The 13,929-nt window shown below is 32.3% G+C and overlaps 1 protein-coding gene across 7 annotated transcripts in view; it reads left to right on the top strand.

The window, feature by feature from the left end:
• spi (spitz) overlaps positions 1-13,929 on the top strand; it is an 84,744-nt gene that overhangs the window by 66,047 nt on the left and 4,768 nt on the right. Inside the window, exon 1 of one of the 7 annotated variants that reach the window (XM_067764137.1) lies at positions 8,708-13,527. The exons of the other annotated variants lie outside the window; for them this stretch is intronic. The gene's annotated coding sequence lies outside the window, so the exon portion shown is untranslated. Of the gene's footprint in view, positions 1-8,707; positions 13,528-13,929 lie in introns of those variants that run through there. 7 annotated transcript variants of the gene reach the window in all.

Raw genomic sequence — 13,929 nt, 5'->3', positions numbered from 1 at the left:
TATACCTTGTTGTCACTGATAATTTCAGTAAAAAGTCCGTTGCTCCAACATTTTTGAAGCGAGACTCGAAACGAGTGCGAATCGATACTAATGATTACCTACCGTGCACTTTTCCGCCATTGGTGTTTAAAATGCCCTAAGAAATGGCGAGTTTTAAAAAAGTTTTGCATACACGATCTTCGAAAAGTCGAAGATGGTTGTATAATAAAAACAAACGGAAATAATAAATTTACAGATTATTTTATTTATTCTTTTTTCTCTTTCCCTTTGCCAACATTTATATATTTATAACATTTTCGGTAATGTATTGAACCGGTATATGTTATGTTGAATGTGCTACACCTCATTGGTTACGAGGTTAGTTTGTTGGTGCTGGTATGAGATATATTCTTTTTTTTTTATTTTTTGGCCATTCTCTACTTCCGTTCATTGCCTACATACGTACATTTATGGCGGCGAGTAAAATACCTCAACGATTTCGAGTACAAAATTCCCTGCTTTATTTCAATTTGTTTCGGCTCATTGAATCATGTTTTTTGCTCTTTTGGTTTGTGGAGCGAATGAGCGTTTGCTCCCCTTTCTTTTACGCTGATTTTTGGATTATTGGTGATAGTGGCGGTGTTGGCGGTGTATGCCTAGAATCATTCATGCAATGGCCAACGTTGACGTCGTCGTTGATATTGTCGTCGTTACCGTAGTTTTTGTTGCTGTTGTCGTCGCCACCATTTATTCATTCATTCATTAATATGTAACTTGTCATAGCATACACATCGTATTATCGTGTGGCGCGCGCATTTGTTGTGGGCCGATTGCGGGTCTTGTAGTGTATTAACGCGAACGCGCAATTGATCGCCGTTTTCCGATTTTCGTTCGTTTATTAAGTATTTGTACTATGTAAAGTTGGCGCACCTTTTCATCATACTTTTGGAATTTACAACTGCTTATACATACGCATATACTATGAATGTTTGTATATAATGTGTCAATTTATGTGAATTTTTGCGTTGTGTTTGTTTAGCTATTGATGAAAATTGTCGCTATGCGCGCATGAGCATTGAACGCCATGGAATTGAGGGGCTCGTACCAGTACTTGTTTAGTTTTGATGTTTAGCCAGTACTTGCTTTTAAGTTTGGCTTGTAATACATTGGAGTTTTGGTAGTGATTTTTGTTTTTTTTTTTTTTATAACTTCTGGAAAAAGTTAATTTTGCAAAATAATTTAAAAGAACTAAAAGCCAAACGTGATCGTCGGTTAGTGCAAAAGCGGCTAAAAAATCTTATTTAAATTTAAAAAACCTCACAAAAAACAATTTTAATAAAAAGAAAAAACTCAACCTCATTGACCCCGATGATTTATAAAAACTTTTTTTATTTCCCATATACCACACTATTCTTGTGACTAAACAGCGTTCCAAAAAAAAAAAAATAAAACGCATTTCGCATTAAAAAATTTTCTGTCTTAAGGAAAAATATTTTCGAAAATTTTAAATTTGTTGATTTAAAACATAATTAATTACCAATCAAATAGTTATTGGTTTGATACTGAATTGTTGGCGAATATTCAATGATATTCTTAAGCTTTTGAAAACGTCTATTTATGATTCATTGTGCAAGAGCGACGAACTCAGTAAAAATGTGTGAAAGCCCATCTATCTGCTTCACAAAAAAATTTTAATTTGCGTCACTTAGTACCTACAATAAAAGCTAATTTTTTTATATATGTAATCCTAAAAATGATATTGGTAAATTTTTTAGTTTTATTTAATTTTAAAAATTAAAGTTACAAATAGACGATTATGTAACTAAAAATGAAAGTAAAAGTGTTGATTCTTTAAAAAATATTTAATTAAATTGGTAATCATAAAGATTAGGATTGCGCCTTCCTTCGATTAATAAAGTTGAATAAAAAATTTTTCGTTTCATTAATTACTTGACTCATAAAAATTCTGATTAATCAAAACATAGCAAAAAATATACAAATAATTTAAATACTTCAAATTGAAAAGTTGAAAAAAAAATAATTTAAAAAAATTGGTGAAGTGAATTCGCCCGTGAATAGCACAAGCAAAGAAGGTGCAATAATGTGAAAATTGATTAATTCATGTTTGAATAATCAAAAAGACAATGCCTCAATTTAATTGCGTTTTCTTCAACAAAAAATTGATAACTCGAGTCAACTTTATTCTTGATTAATCCAGGATTAAAATTAATGGAGTAGTTAAAGTTACGATTAATCAAAATTTTTAGTGATCTTATTATGCTTAAAAAACACTAGGTTCAATGAACATGAATAATAGTTGCTTCTCGGCAGATCACAGGTGTATTGGGTGGAACCAGTATCACATCGCAATATAAAATATTTAAATATTCCCAGTACGGCATTTTATGCGCCATTGTCAACTGACAAACGCTAATAATAAAATTTGGCATTTAAAACAAAAATTATGCATATTCATATAAAATTTCTATAATGATCACGCGTTTCACATAACACTGTACAGAAGAAAAAAATATAAAATCACCAAATCAATAAAGAAGCTATTGCCATTATTTGCTTTATACTCTTCGTTTCGAGCTATTGTTCTGACTTCTGCTAAATTTTAGCGTTGCTACATTTAAAATTCAATGTTTCTGCGTAAACAAAAAAGTGGCCGCCAAAGGCAATACGCTGTCATAAAAACAACACAAAGCAAAACAGTATGCTAATAGTTCACGTGCCAATGTGGTCAGATCATCAGATTACTTTCATCGTAAAAAATTTGTTCATATGTCAACGAAAGTTTAATATAATTAATGATGAAAGTAATGATAATGGTGCTTTATTGAGTTAATTTTTACTCCTGTTATTTGATTTCCTGCAGTCAAACAAATTAGTTTTAAATTACTGTAATATTTCTTTATATGGATCTCAAACCCAAATATCAGTGGTTAGTTAGTTGTCTAAGCAAACTGAGCCATCAATAGAGTAATCATTAGTTTAATATCTCTAGTTGTAGCTCCAAAGTATCTACGCCCATATAAACGCCAAACTCTTGTGACTAAATTTTGATTCATTAGCAATGTCAGGAAAATAAATAATATGCTATTGTCTACATACAAAGTAGATGTATACTAGTTTTAAGATTTCTATTTCACTCAATAGCATTTAACGTACCATTGCCTTATAGTTTAAACCTGCTAAGTACCATTTCTGTCGAAAGCGACATTTTGATGCAGTTTGTTAGATCAGGAGATTGATACTACATCAAACAGATAAGACCTAAATATCTTTTAACAAGTCTATGATTTCAATGAAAACTTAAAAGAGCTTTCTCCTGCCTTGTTAAAAAGCTTTTATGTGACTTAGTACATATGTGTACGCTCTAAGCCGACGGATATGTATCAAAATTTTTTTAACAAACAAAATGCTGTGTTGTCTGAATTAAAATTTGTACCGGAATCACGCTTCTTATTTAATGATAATGTGACAAACTTTTTAACATGTCAATATTGATATCTGTTTTCATATTGTTGTATGCTCTTGTCCGAGGAAGCTATTACGCATAGGCTGTACACAGGGCCGTACCGGAGGTCGTCGGGGCCCTTGTGCAAAATTCACAGGAGGCCATTTTTCTAAAAAAAAAAAAAGGTTATACGACACAAAAGGTTTTGCTTGTAGGATATTTTTATATTATGTTGCATACATAGTTTCTTTACATACTTTTTTACAGCCAAATTGTCGTCCATCTTCTGTCGCTAATCACAAGTGATTAACGTTACAAAAAAATAAATATTCTTACATCACTACATTTGACTAGTAAATTAATGACTAATACTCAATGTAAAATCTTAGAAACATTATAACTTCAAATTTTCTTGCACATATTGTGAGAGTCTTGTGTCTCTCATTCTAGAAAAGTTTTTTTCTACTTTTCATACTCGCAAAATCATCGATTGTTTTTGAAAAATCAAATTTCCCAGCTCTTTCATTTTCAATAGATATGACCACTTAATCGTCCATTACCCATCGAACTTCGCAAATAATTTTTGATCAATTTTTAGTGGATGGTATAAATTGGCGTTTAGTATGTGTAGAATACGGTATTTTACTCAATTTCTATCCTAGACGTCCATCCCGATATCTGCTTTTGGATTAGAATTTGAATAAAATAAATAAAAAACAAGTAAAGGTGTCGTAAGTTCGGGTGTGACCGAACATTATATGCTCAGCGTGAGCTTCAATTGCACATTTCATTTCAGATAAATTGCTTTTCTACATAACACTTGGCACCGCCCGTTTAAAAAAAATGTCTCGCCATTTCCTCTTACAATAAAATTTGATAAGTGAAATAATAGCTTATTATTATAGTGTACAACCCTTTCAAACTTGTTTTATATCTAAGTTGCCGTGGTCTTTAACCGATTCCGCCCAATTTTATTACAATCCGTTTATTTTTCTTCGAGTTATGGCTCTCGAAACATAGAAAAATAAAAGGGCGGTGCGACGCCCATTTTTTAAAATTTGAAGCTTTTCCTATTTTTATAAATCCACTTGGGAAATGAAATGCCATTGATACAACGCTGTTTTTTGTAAAGATATAGCTTATTTTATTCGTCCACGACCCTTTTAAAAATCTTTTATATAAAAGTGGGCATGGTCGTTAATTTTTCTTCAAAGCATTCCTTATAGTAAAGGCAACTTCTCTGCCGAATTTTGTTACGATAGGTTTAACGATTTATGATTATTATAAAATTGATTTTATCAAAAGTGGGCGATGCCACGCCCCATTTAAAAATTTTTTTTAAATTTTTATCAGGAGTCTCAATATCAGTCCACATGTCAAAGTTCAACATTGTAGGTGTATTGTCATGTATTTAGGTGGGACGTGGTTATCATCCGATTTCGTTCATTTTTAATACCAACCTATTCTGGGTCCAGATAAGCTCGTGTACCAAATTTGGTGAATATATCTCAATATTTACTCAAGTTATCGTGTTAACGGACAGACGGACGGACGGACATGGCTCAATTAAATTTTTTTTCGACACTGATGATTTTGATATATGGAAGTCTATATCTATATCGATTCCTTTATACCTGTACAACCAACCGTTATCCAATCAAAGTTAATATACTCTGTGTGCAAAGCACGCTGAGTATAATAAAATTGTTCCCATAATTTAGTGTATACATTTTTCGGTTAATATTTTGCGACTCGGGGGTTTGGGAACCCCTCGGAGCTGGGGCCCTGGTGCACCGCACCGCTTGTATCAGTCTCGGTACTGATCTGGCTGTACACTAATTCCGAAGATAGTTTTTGATATTATTAACAAGTTAAATGAAATTTTGCTATATGATGATCATATAGAAGCCTTAAACCAATAAAATCTATAGACGATATCTGACGGATACCCTTTCAAGGCTACAAAAAATCTATTACATTCGACTTCTAGATTTAGTGTTTCGATGTATGTATTTGTGTCAAATTTAATAACCGTATTACGATTGAAATATAATAAAAATCGATAAAAATCCGAAATAATTAATGCTTAATATCATAAAAAATTTATTTGGATCGAATAAAATCCATAAAGATCATTTAAGCTTAATTCACAAACGCCCTAGCCAACAATTTTAAAATTTTACAGAAACAATTTTTTACTGGCGGTGTATCATATCAAATATGCATAAAAAATATGTCTCGAAAAATATGTTGGTTAGTGAATTAAGCTAATTTGTACACAACCGGTTGGGGGTGTCCTAATGCCGTTAGTGTGTAGCACTTATTTAGTTATTTCTAAGAGTCCGCCACCACCTACTCACGCACTTGTCACCTGTCATATGTATGTGTGAATAAAAGGCGAGGTCGGTCAAGTGATGCTTGATTGCTTTCGCTTGCCCGCTTTCCGTTATCACCCCTGGTCTTTGATGCAACTTTTTTTAATTATCATTTTTGCATTTAATAATTCATTTTATTGCAAATCAAGTGGAAATAAATAAATTTTGTTGTCGTTTCGCGCCACTCTGCTAAGCGCCAGCTTAATGACTTCCGAAAAATAAGTCTGTAAAGAGATATTGATTGTTTTTTTTTGCCACTTTTTATATGTTAAATAAAATATTTTTTAATAACATTACGCTTTCGGTGAATAAATATTTTTCATGCCATAAATATATTCGTAGGGGTTGCTCGATGGCCCTTGATAATGTTAAGTACCAACGTATTCAGTGCTGATGAAATATGTCGTTCATTCAAATAAGAAAATGTGTTAAATTGTTTTGATCAATTAAATAATTTGTAGTAAATGTATTTTATGAACCGCCTTAAACTGGCTAACAATCTGCCGTAAAGCGCAAGCAATTAGTAGGATTATGACTGTGTCCACCTTAGCTGAATGCTATGCTTCAAACCTCCCACTCCTTGAAGCAAGCAGGTTAAACTACTTCGGCACAGACTTTGTTTAATCTGTGCAACGTTCATATTTATTAACTTCACTGATTCATTTCAGTTAACGGCTTCTATATGAAGTCAAAACGGCTATTATCTTTGAATACCCAAGTGGAATTTCTGGCCCAAGATTCTACATCTCTTCGACAATGCTCCGACTTGGCGCTCACCAACAAGCTCCCTCTGCAGAAGCTGTCAAGATTGGGGGAAAGAGGAATCCGTTCTTCACTTTCTCTGCCTATGTCCCGGACTGCAAACAACTGACTCAGATCTCTAGCGCACGGTTTTTGGACAGTTTTGGCAGATCTTTAGCTCTTACTTAAGTGCATCAGATAAAGCGTGCGTTGAGGATCACTAGGAAGTTATCTGGTTGGGCGAATTTGTCGCCATCCGGCACTCACTGAGGGCATTCACAATGGAAAAGTATGTCTCCCAGTGAAGTGTGGGGAATTCCCACACAAGTCCTCTTTACCTAACCTAACCTAACCAAGGGTATCAGCTAAAGATGGGTAAAACATTAGGATTTGGATGCTTAAATGGGTTCATCTCCAAAAGACAGTAACTCGATCTATTAGTCTCGAGAAGAAATAAATCTTTTGAACTTTTCTTTGTTTTGGTCCAAATTGGTACTTATAGAGTCGGTGCACTCTGTATAAAACTTTAAACACATGTAAAACATATGTACATCTTTGTAATAATAGACATTTTAAGATAGGAGCTAAAACTGTTCTCTTTTTTTTTGTGGCTGCTTCTTGCATTTTCAAACTTCATCTGTCAGCCTGAGGCTGCCCCACCTCTGTTAAAGCTCTGTGTACATGTCTCATAAGAACTACATTTACATATGGGGTATTCCATCCCATTTCGACTAATTTTGAACCCGACCCCTTTAGAATTGGCGGAAAGTGTTTCTTCTTTTTCTAGCTTACGAAAGACGTTTTTCAGAAGTTTTTCAAATTTTTTCATCCAACTCAAAAAAAGTTATGAATTTTTAAAATATTTAAAACTTATTTTGAGTTGGAAAACGGTGTTTTTTTCAAAATACTATAACTTTTTCAAAAATTGACCGTTTGGGATCATTTTCTTTTTTAATATGATTTTAAATGTACTTTTCGGAAAAAATACAAAAAAAAATTTTAATTAAATAAAAAAATTCTCGGCCCACTCCGGGATTAGTGGGGATGATTGCAGAATTGATTGAAGTTTTTTATGAGAAAAAAAACGGGCGAAATTCGAAAAATCTCGAAAAACTGAAAATTACAAAAAAAAAAACTTTCAAAATTTTTTTGAATTTTTTCCGAAAAGTACATTTAAAAAACAAATTTTTTAAAAAAAGATCCCAAACGGTCAATTTTTGAAAAAGTTATAGCATTTTGAAAACAAAAACGGTGTTTTTTTAAAATTCATAACTTTTTTTGAGTTGGATGAAAAAATTTGAAAAACTTCTGAAAAACGTCTTTCGTAAGCTAGAAAAAGAAGAAAAACTTTCAGCCAATCCTAAAGGGGTCGGGTTCAAAATTGGTCGAAATGGGTTGGAATACCCCATATGTATGTATGTGCTTTGTCTATGCTTTCAACATTTTTCCATTTACATTTATGTCACAGTCAGTCTGCGCTGTAGGATGACTTGAGTGACAGGCAGGGTAATATATTTTTGTGGTTGCTTTGTGTTGAGCAAAAAAAAAAAGACTTCTTTGATGCGCTTATCAACTATGCAAAGTTTTGCTTAGGTGTTTAACTTGTATTTTTTATTTTGTTTGTTTTTTAAATCACAACTTTTTGTTTGTGCACTTGGGTTTTTTTGTATATTTTTGTTTTAATACAAACGTTTAATTTGTAACCTTGATATGAAACAAAATTTATGTGATTTTCAGTGAGATGAGCGCGTGTCTGTTTTTTGTTTGTCTTAGCGGTAGTGAAAATCAATAATTTTTTGTTTAAATTTCACATATTAATTAAATTTAAAGTATTGTTTATAGTAAAATGTAGCAGCTCATTAGCTCATTTATGTACGTCGTAGAATTCATTAATAATTTATTATACCACAATCATCTTTCATGTGCGCATTTATTTTGTGTTTAAAAGACGTAAGAACTTATCACTTTAGTCCATTCATATAGAATTGTGTCATTCTTCAAAGTGGCTGCGAAATGTTGACATTTTCTTACAAGAATTGATCTTTGAAATTCATATCACAGCCAGCTTTGAGGAGCGTCGCGGTTCTAAAGCATTTACATTTACGGAGTTATTAAAAAATAATTGAAATAAAAAACGTTTTTGAAAAATAAAAAGCGTTCTGAAATTATAAGTAATTAGCACGTTAAAAATAAAAAAAGGTTCCGTTATTACAAATTTGGCGAAACATACAAAATTAAATAAAAATATATGTAAAAAATTATAAATGTCAAAAACTTCGTTTTCATAATCATGTTAAGCAATACATATATATTCCCATATTCATTCTCAAGCACATGTAAAAACACTCAGGATTTTTTTGCTTTGCACAACTACAACAACAAGTACGTTTGTCTAAATCTCACAAAGTGGCTGTGAAATGCTTTATTTGCAATTGCATATCACAGCCAGCTTTGATGAGCTTAGCTGGACGTCTAAAAAAGCTGCACAAAATACTAAACGAACAATTATGAAAATATGTCACAAAAAGAAAAAAAAGAAAAATTCCAATTCAAATAACATGCATACCGAACTACAAGCACATAAGAACACATTAAAATAAACATATCTATATACTATATGAATATTCATTGGAACACTTTACTTTACTCATCACACGCTGCAGGATATTACAAACATTCAACAAATTGCATAAATGTCAACTTCATCCATCTTCAACTTGTATTTACAATCGGTGCTTGAAGCTTAAAAATCAGATTTCATTTATGATAAAAATATATAAAAAAAAATTCGAAATAAACAAAAGAAAAGTGGTTATAAAATGTTGCTTATCTAAGCCTCATCAAGTGGTTGTGATATGGATTCTCAACGCATATCACAGCCAGCTTTGATGAGCTAGGATAATCAACGGGGGACAGCGATAGACAAAACAAGCAATAAAAAATTTAAAACTTCGAAAACGAGATAACTTTTAAAATAGTAATACATATAAAATTAAATTAAAATTAGAAAATGTGCAAGATCGTTTCAATTGGAAAGATATTGAAACAAATATTACAAATTGAATGCTATATTTAAAAAAAGCTGGATAATATATATAAAAAATTTTACATATGAAAATACCAAAATTAAAATAGAATCCAACCCAAAGATATGAAAAAACGTTAGATATTAAAAGGAAGAAGGCTATTTTCTTATTTACAACAAAAATAATAACGTAATAAAGCAAACAAAAATCACAAGAAAAAGAACAAACAAAAAAAAATAAAATTAATAATAGAAAAATTTTTCCGCAAAAAGTAAAAAAAAAATAATTCCTCCTGAATTTGTAAGAAACGAAAGTTTTCAGATAAATAGGGGCAGCCAAGGCAAATTTATACAAGTGATGGCAAAACGAGTTCAATCCAATCCGCTGTGCAGAGGAATGTCAAATTAAAAGAAAACTAGCATTGATTTTGATTAACTGACATCTTGCTGTGCTAAGGCGCTGTTTGGAAATTATCAAGAAGAATAAATCAGCTGACGGGATAACACGCGTAATGAATTCGCCCTCTTCCTCTGCTTTCATAGTCGGGTTCCGGTAAGAATATTTTTTTTTTCTTTCACATGACCTAGCCAGCGTAGCCGCTGTTTTAAATTCGCGCGGGTATATGGGGATCTACATAAATCTCGTACAGCTCATCATTAAATCTTCTTCGGGACTCGCCGTCGACGACGCGTAGAGGCCCATAAATGTTTCGAAGAACGTTTCTTCTTTTAAATAATTATGTTAATCGCAAAAATTAGGACAAACATTCAAATGATAAAAAAATTGAATTGGAAAATATGGAAACAATAAAAAATCTTAAAATTATAAAAAAAAAATAATAAAAAAATTGGAAATGAATATGATGTTATAATAAAAAAAAAATATAACAAAAAAAATGTATTATAAAATAATTGAAAAAATACAAACATGACTTTAAAACTAACAAAAAAAAATGGAAAATAAAAGTGGAGAACATCTAAAATACTGGAAATGAAGAAAAAAATGTTGAATAAATGTTTAAAAATAAGAACTCCGGAAAAATGGGAGAAGAATTGGATAGAAGATCGAAGTGTTTATAAAACAACAATGTTCAAATATAAAAGAAGACTAAAAAAGATTGCATGAAATTCAAAAAAATATTTAATTTGAAGCTGTTGAAGAATGTTGACGGTTTATAACAAGTTGGTTAAATATGCAAAAAAATTAAAATTAATAAAGTAACAAAGAATAGTGTTTACTTAACAGCAAAGTTGATTAAATTAGAATCGGTATGGCAGTAAAGCGCGATAGACCGAAAACACAAAAATGCAAAGTTTTGCAAAACAAAAAATGATATTGAGGGGCTCTTACGACTTCAGGTCAATTATTTTTATCTGTTCAGAATTACAAATTGAAACTCGCAGTTTGATAGGCACAAACGAATGTGTAATCTTTAAAGTTCGAAAGTCGTTATAAAAAAGCGTTCGGTATCAAACTTTTTTGTGCAGAGCATTTTGATAAATTTTTAAATTTGCAAAATTATTTTTTTTTTATTTCTGTGGAGCGCGTTTGCACAAAATGATTTACTTTTTTATTTGGAGTTTTTCGTTACAGTGATGTTTGCTGTAGCGAGGTTTCATGTTATTTTTCAGTGGCATATGTTTTAAACATAACTTTTCTTCATTTGGTCTATGTTTCTGTAGATTTTGAAGTCTTGAACTATTTGAAAGCGTTCTTTTGGCCTGTCTTGTACAGTCAATCAATCCAAAAATATGGTGCGCCCCATAAATTCAGAAACACACTTTTTCAGAAAACATTAGTCAGAACCCTTTTTTCAGAAGGACAAAATTCAGAGGTCAAAACTCAGAAGTCAAATCTGAGAAGTGAAGATTCAGAAGTCAAATTTCAGAAGGCAAATTTCAGAAGTCAAAATTCAGAAACGTTCATATATTTGGAAGGAATTATGTATAAAGAAAATGTAGTAAGATCTAAAATTTTAAATTGTGTGCAATAGCAAGCATGTAATTAATTAAATATTTTCACGCTTATCTTTTTCAAATGAATTCACAATATTAAAAAAACGAAGTCTATATTTTATCTTTATCTTCCAGCTCAAAATTTCTGCAGCTTTGTTTCTGTTATTGCATGTTCGTTTTTATATTATTTATGAAATTAAATGTGTTAGCGTGTGTCCCAAACGCACTTCGAATGACGTTGTTGCACCTTTCGATAGAATTATTTGTACGGATTTCACCCAATTTGGCGATATTGTATATATTCCATAATTCGATTGGATATTACGCTTTCTTTCGACGTTGCTGTGTTCCAGGCTGAAAAAAATTTCAGAAGTCAAAATTCAGAAAGTAATCAGACAACAACAATAAACATTACATTTTGCGCACTTTCTGAATTTTGACTTCTGAAAATGGGCTCTGACTAATGTTTTCTGAAAAACTGTGTTTCCGAATTTTTGTTTTCTTTGGGGGAACCCAAAAATATATAGCGATTAATTGCTTTTAGTATCTTTAACCCGTTAACTCATTATCGCACAGTCATCAGATTTCTTGCCTATTTACATATGTAGATATATAATATGAATGTTGTAATACGTATATTAATTTTTATTTACTTTATTTACAAATAGTTTGTTTAGGCATTTAAATACGTGACTACGCTTCATTTCGCGTCATTGCTTACTCATGGCGGTTTTTTGTGAAATGCCGGCTGTAACGCCAACGCAATAGTAGATTAGATGAGTCAAAGACTGATTGAAGAATAAAAATGTTGCATGCGCGAACTTCAGTGGAAAGCAGCGGAGCTTCACAAAATTCTAGTAGGTCACTTCCACCACACCACAAACTTTAACACAATTTTAACATAATTTAAGCACACAAAATACACTGATTGTAGTTTTAGAGTGTAAAAATGTAAATTCTGAATACATAGTTGAATTAAAAGTGTACAAATAATTGTTAAATAATAAATACAGACAGTGGTAGTTTAACAAATTCTGCTGTGGTAAGTGGTGAATGTGACCTACTAGAGGTTTTGTGAAACTTGCTTCGCACTATTTTTCGTCCCTGCAACATCTTTATTCTTCAATCAGTATTTGGATGAGCTGCATGCTGACGTATGAAAAAATGGCACTTTCCTTCTGTTCGGTAAACTGCAATCGTTGTATGTCTAAATGTATGAATGAATCTACGAATATTTCTAATTGCGTCTGCTTCTAAATAACGTCGGTCTAATATGAAATGACGCATATGTCTACGCCTTAGTTCATTTACTGAGCGTGAAAGTAATCAGAAAATATTATGGAGAGCAGTACACATGTTATTGAAATGCTGAGTAGAGTGCTAGTCATAGCTGTAGCGCGATTCAGGGTTTCTAGTAAGCTGCGTTGGCTTTTCGTTATTCGATAGTCGACACTCCTCGGTTCGGTATTTTAATTATCATATTTCCAAGTGTTTAGAAAGTCTTTTGGGCGATAACCAGCGTTTGTTCCTTAACATCTAATTAAAAACTAACGGTCGTTACGATTCGTTGACATTTTGTGTTATGGAGAGCAAAAACGATATTTCTATATAGTTACGTTCTTGCACGATATCGAATTCTGAAAAGCAACACCTGGGTAGACATAATCGGAGCGACGTTTGAACTGCGGCGAAACAAAACTTCTGGCTAACTGATCGACGCAGCTTTTTCAAGAGGGGCAGCTGTTTTAGGATTATTTTACATCGCTGCCGAAATGTCAAGTCTTGATCAAAATGGTATGCTAGACGCACGTTTGGGATTGTCGAACTTAGTAGATGGTCTGTTATGTATTTTACAGAACAAACTGGGCCCACGGACAGTGAAACTTGTTGATGTAACAGTGCTTCGCCTCATCCATCATGCTATCACTAATAGACTTTCCTAGTAACTGTTATTCGGATCTCCCGGCCCTACAGGGCACATGCAACAGGTTAGCAAGTGCTGGGATGACATCTCATCATCAATACTAACTGGTGTGTAGGCGTTTATGGCCGCCTTGCACTAAAGTCTCTGCAGCTAGTATAACAGAAATAATAGTCTATATGGTTTAGTAGTTAAAATATACTTCGAAGCATCAGTTATCGATAAATGCACTTTGTGTGGATAATCGGTTATCGAAATATGGAAGTGTTTTAAACATCCCTTTTTTGGCCGATAGATAACGAGATACGAAGTAACTAGACCTAGATCAGTTTTGTTCTATTTATTAGATTTACTGGCATCATGGGAGGATAAGCCTTGTTAACCAACTTTTTCCAGTTTTGGGTGTCGCTAAGAGTACTTTCTGTGCCTGAACTTCTTTATTACTTACTTACTTAATTGGCGCTTAACC

The sequence above is a fragment of the Eurosta solidaginis genome, chromosome 2 (genome assembly GCF_040869045.1).
Source record: "Eurosta solidaginis isolate ZX-2024a chromosome 2, ASM4086904v1, whole genome shotgun sequence".
Lineage (NCBI taxonomy): Eukaryota > Metazoa > Arthropoda > Insecta > Diptera > Tephritidae > Eurosta > Eurosta solidaginis.
The sequence above is the reverse complement of the archived record's forward strand: the minus strand, read 5'-3'. Positions and strand labels throughout refer to the sequence as shown.